We start from the raw sequence: 12763 nt of genomic DNA on the forward strand, positions 1-12763 counted from the left end.
ATGAGCAGAAGGTTGTGACCTGATTAACAACATGTGTATATGTATTATATGTATATAATCATGGTGTATACCCATCATGTAGCTAAACAGTAATAATTGAAAAGTACAAATGGAAAATGTTATGCAGATAATTAGAAACTACAAAGTTATACCCTTATGCCCGCTGAAGTCAGTGGACATGTGTGGTTTTCTTTTTTTGTGTGTAAAGTGCCATCAAGTTGCAGCTAACTTATGGCAAGGCCATAGATTGTCAAGGCAAAAAACTAACAGAGAAACTGGTCTGATCCAACAGGCTCTGCTCACATGCTGCTATGCAGGCCACATCTTCTGCTCATGTACTATTATGCAGGCTAACTATAATAATCATACTTCCATATCCTGTGACTTCCATGCTATTCTCATTGCACATACTGGTTTTTATAGAGAAAGGAATCTCTTGAATTATTTTGAGATGGTTATTTTAAATAGAAATCTTTTGTTCAAACAGGCATACAATTCCAAATTATTTTAGCTACCTCTCTCTGTTGTCTCCCACCCAGATACTAACCAGGGCCAACTCTGCTTAGCTTCTAAAATCTGACAGGATCAGGCTAGTCTGGGCCATCCAGGTGGGCTCAGATGTATGTAATTGCTTAGGATGGCACTGTAAGACAACCCCATATTTTCCTTTTAGTAGTTAATGAAGAAAAGTGATGTTTACAACTGTAGAAAAATAACATGTGGGTTTCTTGCCCCTGTGCAGCTAATGAAGGAGCCAGAATGTTTAAAGTGACCTCCGTTTGTCTAACTACCATTGCAAAAATACACAAAACTCTTTAACAAATATATGGACAGATAGTAAATGTAAGATTATTGGGTCAGTATTCATAAAACTTGAGTAGATCTGACCTGGCCATAATCATTGACTGACTGTAAGGATTATAAAATGGACTTCAGTTGACTGAGCAGTCAAAATGATACCAAACATTTCTTTTGATTTGATCATTTAGAATATTTTCAGAAGATGAAGCATAAAAGTACCCAGGAAGCATCTCTAAGCATTTTGTAGGGGGAAAGGGGGAAAGCAATACCATTCAGTGCATTCAGATCCGGAAAAACAAAATGGAACGTTCTTGGACTTTCAAACAGCAGCATGGTGATAAGGACAAGCTAGTTTGCCAGCTACTGTCTGGCACCTGGGGGAGGAGCACAAAGCAAGGTGCACCATCCCATTGAGATGTCATTTCTTGGGTAAAAGCCAACCTCCCAAATGACGTCACTCTGTCAACATGATGGCCATTATTGCATTATTTCCCCGCACTAATCTGCTGAGTGACAGTGAGCCTGTGGGGAGGGCAGCAGGAGACCTGGAAACCCTAGATAGGCACAAAAGACTAAGGCAGCTCAATGTAATGATTGTCTTGGGCAGAGAAACAGGAGCCTAGAACTGGAAACATTTAGAATCCAGAGTGTAGCCTTTCATATACATTTCATAATAATCCCCTCAAAGTTGCTCCATTTTCTGAATCCAAGCCTAAATATATCGATGACCATTTTTTAAAACAGGGACTTTTCCTTCTGCTAAGCAGCATGGATTATTTTACTAAATTCCAGGTGCTTCAGTGAGATTACAGTATATTGTGAGCCAGTTTGTCAGTCATAGAATTTTAAGGTAATTCTAAAAAAGACTTATGTGTACATATTGTGCACCCCCTGCCTCTTTTGCAGTCCTGGCATGATTTAAATAAATAAAAATAATATTAATAATCCCCCATACATATGGATGTATGGCAAAGGGCTTCTAAATTAAAGGACACTTGGGCAGCCTTTAGTCCATTCCTCTCTTTTGTAGAGACTGGCCAAAAAAAGTTTTCCTAGAAATTGTATTCCTTTTCTCCTATTTTACTTACCATGCAACAGTTCCTGAGCTGCTATCTAGAAACACAAAATGAATACACATTCTATGGTTTTATATTACAAACTCTATGTTACACATTCTGCTTGGGGGGATAATCAGAATCACGGGCATCTAAACACCTGCTTTGATAACCAAAACCACAGAAAAGAAAGCAGGAATGAGAAAATACTGCAGAGTAAAATTCTCTCTCCCTTCAGACACACATGATTTCAGATCATTTGTCTGAATATCAGTTCCAGTTCTATTTAATCCTGTTTTTACTCCTTCTACTGCTCTACAAATATAGATACAAACAAGGAACCTTTGGCTCAGACGATAAGAGGGGAGATCACAGCATGTTGTTACTCGAAAGAAGATGCCACAAAGCATACAGCAGAAGGGGGTGGGGGGAGAATGATAAAGACCAAAGGTGGGAAAGTATTCCAAGGGCAAAAAGGGAACAGATGTTTCTGAAATGCTGGCATCACTTGTGCACAAGAATGCCTAATAAGTTATTATGGCTCCAAATCTTAGGTAAGAACAGGCAGTTTGGTCACCTTCTAGTTTTGACATCAGCTTCTCATAAACAAATTTGCACCAAGTCACAGCTTGCCAATTTTTGACATCCTGTTACCTCTCAGGGCTTTTTTCCTGGAAAAAGTAGTGCTGGAATTCCCAAGAGCAAAATAAAGGAGAAACACATGGGTGTCTCTCATGAACTTTTAAACATTTTTGAGTATTGTGTTTCCACAAAGAGATTCCAGAACTCCATTCCCCCATGTTCCCCCGGGGTGGGGGGGGGAAGCCCTGCTCTTCCAGATTTTGCGTAGTAGTTTACTTCTCCAAACGCATTCCTAGGAAAAGGAAGAACAGAGAGATATTTTGTGGGCATGGTCAAAGCAACCCACACTATTTGCAGGATAGGGGCACACAGCAGACCAGGGGGCAGCTGTGACTCCATACTGCCTACCTTCTCCCAAAGAGCTCTGCTGACACTCAAGGAATGATCAACACCTCTTTATTCCAGCTTTGCTCACAAGTCATGCTCTTTTTCATTCCCAAACCAAGGTAGAGAATTCTCCTTACTCTTTTCTCCTTGTAGACCTTCTGAACCTCCCTCCAGTCTGCTCTATCCACCTCAGGCTCCACCTGAACAATCTTGAAGGCCCTTTTCTACCATTCAGACCTGCCCCTAGCCAGAGCTGGCCCTAGACCATCTGTCACCCTAGCCAAGGCTAACTTCTGATGCCCCCCACTGCATTGATAACTTCACCAAGTCACATGGGGGCATCCAATATGGCACCCTCAGAAGGCTGGCACCGTAGGCAATTCCCTAGTTTGTTAGCCAGCCCTGCCTCTAGCCTCCTGCCTGCCCCCTCCTTTTGCCCCCAGGCCCTTATCAATCCTAATGGATGCCTTCGTCAACACCATGGCCAGCCAGTCTTGCCCAACCACACCTTTCCCACTGGCTTGTCATAAGAACATAAGAGAAGCCATGTTGGATCAGGCCAATGGCCCATCCAGTCCAACATTCTGTGTCACATAGTGGCCAAAAAAATTATACACACACACACACACACACATATATATATATATATATATATACACACTGTGGCTAATAGCCACTGATGGACCTCTGCTCCATATTTTTATCTAACTCCCTTAACCGCCACCACCTCCTGTGGCAGTGTGGCCTGCCCCTCTTCCTCTGTTCTGGGGATGGCTTTCAACAATCTTCTCTAGGCAGCTGGTGTCCTCCTTCCTGTGGTCCCAGGCCAGCTCCTGGTCAGGAGGCTGAGGCCTGCAACCTCTCCTAAATACAAGTTTGTTTGAAGCTTCATTTCATTTACTGCTGCTCTGTTTTCTCTGCGTGTGTGTGCGCGCGTGCTCTTTCCGTTTCTCCTACACAAACATATCTCCATCCTCCATATAATGCTCATCCTGACAGCAGACTTTTTCAAAGCTTCAAGGCTCAGCCAGGAATAGCCACCTACAACTCCATTCTCCTTTGCTTGAGATGAAACTTAGAAGAACCTCTGCCCTATAGCCTGCATGGTACTTTATCCTTGTATGTTGGGTCAAGGTAATCTGTTCTGTTGTTTTGTTTTATGGCACAGATCAAAGGAAAATGTATTTATTGCTGGAGTAAAAACAGAAGCAATGTTTTCCATTTCCTTTGTGCTTTGAGAGTCTAAAATACTGAAAAAACAAATTAATTAGTTAAGCCACAATGACCCAAAAAAATACTAGACAGGGGATGGCAAGAAGTTATTCCAATATAAAATTCCTATATTTCTGTCTGGAAAGATTTGATAGCAGAAGAAGCCCCAAATTGCTAGTCTGAATCAGGCCCATAACCAGGAGGGCCGAGCCCCTTCAATCAACCCCCTCGACCCTTAGGGCCTCTCCAATCAGAGCCCGTCAAGCATGGGGGCCAGGGAGCATGCTGGATCAGGGTGCAAGGAAGGAGAGCTGGCAGGTGAGCAAGGGGGTCTCCTTCCCTTCCCTCATACCTTTTCTCCTGTCCCCTGCCCGCTCCACAGGTGCTGCTGCTGCCAGGCCCACCCGAGAGGAGCAGCAGTGGCAGTAGAAGCAGCAGTGCTATCCCTGTTGAGGGCAGGGGAACATGCCAAATTCCTCTCCCCCACCCCCAACAAGTGCAGGGCTGCCTGACAGAGAGCGTCTCCTTCCTCCCTTCCCTCCCATCCACCCCGCCCCCCAGCAGGTGCTGCCACTGCCGGGCCTGGCTGATGAGGCTGGGCGGCCTGGTAAGGATCACTGCCATCACCACTTCCCTCAGGCTGGCGTCATAGCAGCTGCCAATGGTGCGGGGCTGCGTAGGTTGTGCTGCTGGGGCCCAGGATGGCTGGCTTGGGCAGGGAGAGGGAGCAGCAGGAGGCTCCTGATGGCTCCATCATAGGGTGCACTGGCCCGGGGGGTGGTGGTCTTGATCTGAAGTGCCTTCTTTCTCCTCCTCCTCTTCCTGCAGGGCCCCGAAAAGCTATCTCTCTCCCCTCTCCACTCACCTGCTCACTCAGTGCCTCTTCGCTTTTCCTCTTCCTGCTGGCTCACCGCCCTGCCAGGCAATGAGAAACTGCTTTTGCCTGAAACAGGGGAGCTGTGATCAGCTGCTGCCAGTGCCCCAGGCAACAGTTAAATGTCTCCCCGGGAGCTTCTGGGGCTAGGCTGTAGCGAAAAAATAGCTGAGGCCCCCTTCCATGCCCCAAGCAGTGAGAGTCCACTTGGGGTAGGGGGAGGGCAGCAGCGGAGGTTGCGGAGCTTCCTGCCACCAGATGCAGGCTCCTGCCAGGCCCTACCACCTTAAAATTTCTCTCCTGGGCCCCTCCACTAAAAAAATTCTGGTCAGAGAAGTAAAGCATGAATCCAAAATGCTCTTTACTCATGCCACAGTGAGTGTGGCTGCTTTCACGCAACTACACCTAAGTATGTGTATGAGTTTCTGCCTGTGAAGTTACTCTGATGGTGCATTGCACATAGCTTTTGAACACCCACTTCTCAAATGACAGGAGATCACAGGCCACATTAAATTCACCATCAGAGGAGCCTTCTGGACAAAAGCTTTTGTTGTTGTTGGTGGTGGTGGTGGTGGTGGTGTTAATTAGATTTAATTAATTGCCCCAGTCTAGCAAGCCAGGCTCTGAGTGATGTACAAAATATATTTTAAAAACAATATGCAGTCTAAAAACAACACAAATTAACATCAAAACTTTTCAGAAAAATCCCAGATTGCATCCTATGAGTTATTTTGTACACATTCTGGACTACCAGGTGTCATACTGGGGAGGGGGGGGGGAGAAAACTTACAAAGTGTCTGGGGGGAAAGGGAGAAAGGAGGAAAAGGTGCTAGCTGAAGGTAAACAGTTGCTGCCCTCAGCCAAAGGCCTGGTAGAACATCTCTGTCTTACAAGCCCTGTGGAATTGCATGAGGTCCCACAGGGCCCTGATGTCATTTGGCAGAGAGTCCCACCAGGTCGGGGCCAGGACCGAAAAGACCCCGACTCTGGTTGAGGACAGAAGAAGAAGATATTGGATTTATATCCCGCCCTCCACTCCGAAGAGACTCAGAGCGGCTCACAATCTCCTTTATCTCCCTCCCCCACAACAGACACCCTGTGAGGTGGGTGGGGCTGGAGAGGGCTCTCACAGCAGCTGCCCTTTCAAGGACAATCTCTGCCAGGGCTATGGCTGACCCAAGGCCATGCTAGCAGGTGCAAGTGGAGGAGTGGGGAATCAAACCCGGTTCTCCCAGATAAGAGTCTGCACACTTAACCACTACACCAAACTGGCTCTCCAGGGCCAGGGATCACCTCCCTAGGGCCAGGGATCACCACCAAGTTGCTGTCAGTAGAGCACAGCACTCTTCCAGGGACATACCAGAGGAGATGGTCCCGCAGATATGCTGGTCCCAAACCCCTGCAGGCCTTAAAGGTCAGAATCAAAACCTTGTACCTGACTTGGTATTCCACTGAGAGCCAAGGTAGCTGGTGCAGTACTGGTTGTATATGTGTCATCTGTGGCATTTCTGTCAGGACTTGTGCTGCCAAGTTCTGAACCTGCTGGAGTTTCCTGGTCAGTCTTAAGGGCAGGCCAGCATAGAGTGAGTTACAGTAGTCTAATCCGGAGGTGACTATAACATGGATTACTGTGGCTAGGTCAGGGCATGACAGGAAAGGAGGCAGTGACAGAACTTGGCAAAGATGAAAAAAATGTCAATTTGGCAATATGCATGACCTGGGCCTCCACTGAAAGAGAGGTATCCAGACTCATGCCAAACTCTTGACAGATGGTGCCAACATCAGTGGTGCCCCATCAAGTATCAGGAGCCTGCACTCTGATCCCAGTCCAGGCTCCCCCAGCCACAGAACCTCCATCTTTGCTGAATACAGCTTCAACATGCTCTTCTGTAGCCATCCCATCATAGCCTCCAGACTCTCAGTCAAATTCAGCCCCTTCCCTCAAGCACCAAGAATACAGAGCTTCACTGCCCCAGACAGTTCCAACAATATGCTGTGGCTAATAGCCACTGATGGACCTCTGCTCCAAGAGGCTGGGGAGTTGGTGGGATAACCTGAACTCACTTGTAAGGAACCCCACCCCCCTCTCTATCCCCCAAGTAACTTGCCACCAGGCAAACATTCATACACCTAAATTCTTCCAGTGGTCTGACGCACTGGTCGTTTTCGCACTCACCTTAATCAGCAGCGACGACCTTCACCGCGCAGGATCTGCGCGGATTTCACACTAATTGCCGCGGAGCACCCAGAAGAGCCGGAAAGTCCCGGCGCTTTTGCGGCGCAAATGGGAACCGCCAAAAACCAGTTTCCGTTTGCGCTGCAAAAGCGCCGGGACTTTCTGGCTCTTCTGGGTGCTCCGCGGCAATTAGTGCGAAATCCGCGCAGATCCTGCGCGGTGAAGAGGGTCGTCACTGCTGATTAAGGTGAGTGCGAAAACGACCACTGAAAGTGAGTTTTCCATATGTGCATACATATGGAGTAACTATTGTTCCTTTTCCCAGTTTAATAAAGGAATCCTCTCTTGGGAGGCTTCATAGGCCTCAGAGCCTGGGTTTCAGGAAAAACTGGCTAATACTGACTGACTGAAACCTTTATTAGACATTTGTTCATAAGAATCCAGATAATAACAAGTAGGAGACAATACACTTACATTATAAAACAAAATACCATTTAGGTAAGGTAAGGTAAATTTATTTTTGTATCCCGCCCTCCCCCGCCAAAGGTAGGCTCAGGGCGGCTCACAGACATGGAACAACCATGATTTCAATAAAATACAATCAATACAATACAATAAGACAAATTAAAATATAATTAAATTACCATTATAAGTTAGGATAAAATTAGATAAAACAGCTGTTATATGTTAATAATTAATAATTAAGGTGCTACAATTCACAGTCATATATAAGATGGTTAGATGGCTAGAAGTCAGTTTAGCCGGCTTCTATCTTGAAAGCGAGCTGAAAGAGGGTGGTTTTGCAAGCCCTGCGGAACTAGAACTATAGACATCTAGATTTAGTATAAAAACAAGAATAAACTAAAGAATAATCCTGTCAATACCTCTTTGTTTCTTCCGTAGCCTGATAAACCCAGACAACCATCCTACACAGTTTGATTATTGCCCACCAGAGGGAATAGACAAAGAAATATTAATATTTATTGGAACATACATACAAGTAGAGTGAAGACATATTTGTTCAAAAGTTTTAACAGCAGAGATATTACTTTCCAACTTTACTAAAGATTCTCAGCCTTGGTTAGTACCAATACTGGAGGAAGGTGAAATAAACTGAAACATATAAAATGGGATGGATGGGAAACTGGCTAATACATTCAGTGTTTGAGATATAGTGTTTGAGCCTCCAGACAGCAAGATAGAGGGATTCTTTCTAAGAACCCGACTTTAGGAGAAAGCAGGCTAATATAGTGAATGTGTTAGGAAATACACTTTGAGCCTTTGGGTGTAAGATTGGAGGGATCCTTTCTTAGGACACTTTATAGATCTGAGAGCCTTGTTTTTAGGGAAAGCAGACTAATTTTAGTGAGTACTTTAAAGAGCAGACTATACCTGTCTCAGAGCCTAGTTTCAGGGGAAAGCTAGCAAAAGAAGTGGAATTTCCAGGAGTTGACAGTTACACTATGGAATTACTAGGTTGTGTGGAAAGGCAAAAGATTCACGTTAAGAGTTTTAAAAGCTCGGCTGATAACTGTTCTCTGTACCCAGGAACTGACAACTGAAACATTATGACTCATTGAGCCCAGTAAACATTATATACAGTTCTAATTCTTTGCTTGACAGCTGTATTCTTCTATTCAAGAAAGTTAATAGAATTTTTTTTTGTTTCCCTAATGTCTCATCTGAAATAAATACATTTAGAAGCAACTTCAGATCAGTCTGTCATGTGGAGGTTTGGGTAGAAAGCAACCTGACAAACCGCCTTTTGATTAATCATGTTGTGCACTACTGGTTTATAGGAATCAGGCTGGAATATTAAAAGTAATCAGTCTTCTCTGATACTGACAATGCAGGCAGCCACCTCCACTGCTGACTTTTTTGAACAGTCTCCACCAAAACCCGATTGGCCTGATATAAAGCTACACAAACCACTGGAGCTGCACATATCATCTTAACAGAACTCAAATAATCTGATGTCATATTTTACATGTTTGCTGTGAAATACGTTGGAAATATTCCATTAAGAGATCTGATTATGCGAAAAGAAACCATAAAAGCATTCCTATTTCTTGCGGGGGAGGGGGGGAAGCCTCCTCAATGGTTTCATTTTTTTGTAAGAAGCATGACATCTGCAGTTTAACATGAAACAGGTGTCATGCAGGTGTCATGAAAAAGTTAGTTTTTTCAAGCCTTTAATTGTTCTTTTCAGCTATGGATGTTTTAGTGGTTTTGATTGCAGCTGCAGTTTTTAGACTTTAAACTTTTCTCATAGATACTAGTGCTGTATTGTTTTTAAATATCACAAGCCACCTTCAAAACTAAAACAGCTGAAAGGTGGAATAGAGATGCTTTAATGAAAGAAATGCTTTTTGCTCTCTGAAATGCTAAGTTCCCAGATACTTATTATTATTTATATAGACCTCTCAACTATGAAGGGAGCCCCATGGCGCAGAGTGGTAAGCTGCAGTACTGCAGTCCAAGCTCTGCTCAGGACCTGATTTCAATCCCCGTGGAAGCTGGGTTCAGGTAGCCAGCTCAAGGTTGACTCAGCCTTCCATCCTTCTGAGGTTGATAAAATGAGTACCCAGCTTGCTGAGGGTCAAGTGTAGATGACTGGGGAAGGCAATGGCAAACCACCCTGTAAAAAGCCTGCCAGGAAAATGTCATGATGTTACATCACCCCGTGAGTTGGTAATGACTGAATGCTTGCACAGAGGACTACCATTACCTTTTTATCAACTATGAAATACTGCCCCAACAAACATACAACAAAGGAAGGGGGGAGGGGAGGATAAACAGAGGAAGAACATGTACTCATATTCAGTTATATTTTAGGCTACATTTTGGTAGGAAAGGGGATTTGTCAAACTGGTTATAGAAAAGGTTGGTTGTGGAAGGATATGCTCACAGACTCTGACCTGGGAAACTGAGGTTTGACAGAGTAGTAGTGGAAGCGTCCCTCAGGGCCATTTTGGTCAGACCAGTCTCAGTTGTTGCTCTAATGAAGACACTCACAAAGACAGCCGGTTCAACAAAGTTGTATTAGGGTCAGGCAGATATCATAGTCAAGAATTAGTCCAAGAATCATACACTTACAATCAGTCCGGCCAGGCAAAGGTACAGAAACACAGTCCAAATAGAATAGTCAAGTCACAGTCCTTAATCATCAATCCCTTATCAGTCCAACAGCATGCCACACTCTATCCGTCTGTGAACAGACGTTAGGCTACTGTTTTTGTATTCCCCTTAACCAATCACATTCTTCATTGGTTAATGACATTCACATGCTATCACATGCTAACACTTAAACACCTGTATGCAAGGGTTACACAATCCTTTGGCAGTTCCAATATGCCTTAAAGCTATAGGATACTGACAAGGTTGACCTTAAAACTGATGCTGTTTCTCCTTGTAAATAACTCCTCCTCCCCCTACTAAAAACTGCTGACCCTGGATCTGACCCTGCAAGGATCTATCTCAGTTCAAGGCAAGAGAGTGATGAGCAAGATCAAGCTTTTCTGCTGTATTGATCTGGCTGCTCAGTAAGAGTGATTCACTTTTTATGGAAACAAATCAAGTGACAGGACAAACAGTATTTCTCACTTAATATTTCACTCTGTTAGGTGGCAATAAAACAAAGGCTTTATACAGCAACAGATAAATCCAGCAATAAAGTAGAAACTAGAAATAAGCAAATCAGGGGAACAAAAATAAATCTTGAAGTCTTCTTGCTATCTGTAAGACTTTTATGCCCTTAGCATCTACAACAGCTTCTCCAAGGAAAAGGCCACTGTTAAATTACTTATCAGAAATTGAGCGCATACAAACCATCCTAGAGATGTTTTATGCTACAGGCAGAAGCTATGTCCAAATTTCTCCATATGCCCCTTATAGGGTCAAGACAATGATTCTAGACAAATATAAATTTGAAATGATAGTCATGGAGGACTATAGGCTCCTTCACAGGGTCAGGAACCTAATAGTAACAACTTTTATATAGCTCATTTTTCACTGTTCAAAGCACAGCCACCCTCAAGGGAATCCAGTCATTATCATTTCTACATTGCAAATCAGAGACTGTGAGTGTGTGGCTTGGCCACTTCATGGCAGACAACTGATTATTAAACTGTGATCTCCCTGGTTCAGAGCCCACTTTTAAGATCAAGCTGAAAGTTAAGACGAGTTACCCACAGTCACACAGGAGTTGTGGGGAATTGTGATAGGCTTTAGAGTGTCCAACTGTTAGCCTTACATCAGACTTTACAAAGGCCCAAGCACTGTGATGTGCCACTTCACACAAGGAGGTGGCAATTCATGGTAAGCTCTCATGACTACCAGTGTGAAGCAAATGCATGGTGGAGTCAGGAAGGGTTATTAAAGGTTTCCAAGGAGTATCAAGCAGGATCTGCAAAAGTTTGCCGAGAGAAAGAAGACAGTGAAGAAGCAGGATCAAGCTTTTCTGCTGTTTTGTATTTTCACCCCTCCCTCTTTCACACATAATCCTGCATGAATCCAGGAGGATTCAGCAATTACATTGCTGCAACCACAAGTCTGCCGGAGCCAGCACAGCCCCCCCCAGATAAATTCACTCTGCCCTTACCACCACTACCACCCAAAGCCAACTAAACATCCCATGAAAGCAAATCATGAAAGCTTCATCGGGCCAGAGGAGGATCAAGGACCATAACCCTCCCCACCCAGTCCTTCCCTCTCAGCAGCCCAGCCCAGGAGTGAATTCAGTGGCAGCAACAAGACCCTTTTCAGACAAGTTTAAAAAGAAGTCAATTACAAATGCAGTTGTGATGCATCTCAGTTTTAAGTATCTTGGGGCTGAGGCAGTGAGCCTCTGTTCTAGTCATTCCCAAGGAGACAGCTTTCCGAGAGATCCGGAAGCAACTGGTACCACTAGTCTGCTCCTGCTGCTGAGTATCTTGGACTGAACACCAGACTAAGAACCCTGCTGGATCATGGCAGTAGTCCATCTGTTCCAACACCCTGTCTCACACAGTGGCCAACCAGTTCCTTTATAGGGCCAACAACACTATCAGGAAAGAAAGAGCCCACCTATATCGAAGTTGTACAGCGCCATGGAATGTTTTAATTGTAATTGTATTTTATTGTAATTATACTGTAATTATAAATGTCTGAACTGACTGTTAGGCGCCCTGAGTCCACTTGCAGAGAGGGCGGGATAGAAATTTAAAATAATAAATAAACAGGGTACAGAGGCTGAGGCTTTCCACTCATGTTGCCTCCCGACACTGGGAATCAAAGGCTTATTGCCTCTGAGTGTAAAGATTCACTTTAGTCACCATGGCAAGTAACCAATGATAGACCTATCCTCCGTGAATCTGTCTAATCCCCTTTGAAAACTGCCTATGCCTGCAGTTATCACCACATCCTCTGGCAGCAAATTCCATATTTTAATCCCTTGTTGTGTGTAACAAAGTATTTTATTTTGTCTGTCCTGAATCTACTGCCCATCAGGTTCATTAGATGCCCTCAATTTCTAGTATTTTGTGAAAGGGAGAAGAAGTTCTCTGTGAACTCTCTCCACTCCATGCGTAATTTTATAAACCTCTATAATCCCCCCCTTAGTTGTCCCTCCCAGGAAAGGTACTCCTGGCGCTTAATTAACTTAGTTGCCTCTTTCCTCATAATCCTCAACAAGCGAAG

The sequence above is a fragment of the Heteronotia binoei genome, chromosome 21 (assembly GCF_032191835.1).
Source record: "Heteronotia binoei isolate CCM8104 ecotype False Entrance Well chromosome 21, APGP_CSIRO_Hbin_v1, whole genome shotgun sequence".
Taxonomy (NCBI): Eukaryota; Metazoa; Chordata; class Lepidosauria; order Squamata; family Gekkonidae; genus Heteronotia; species Heteronotia binoei.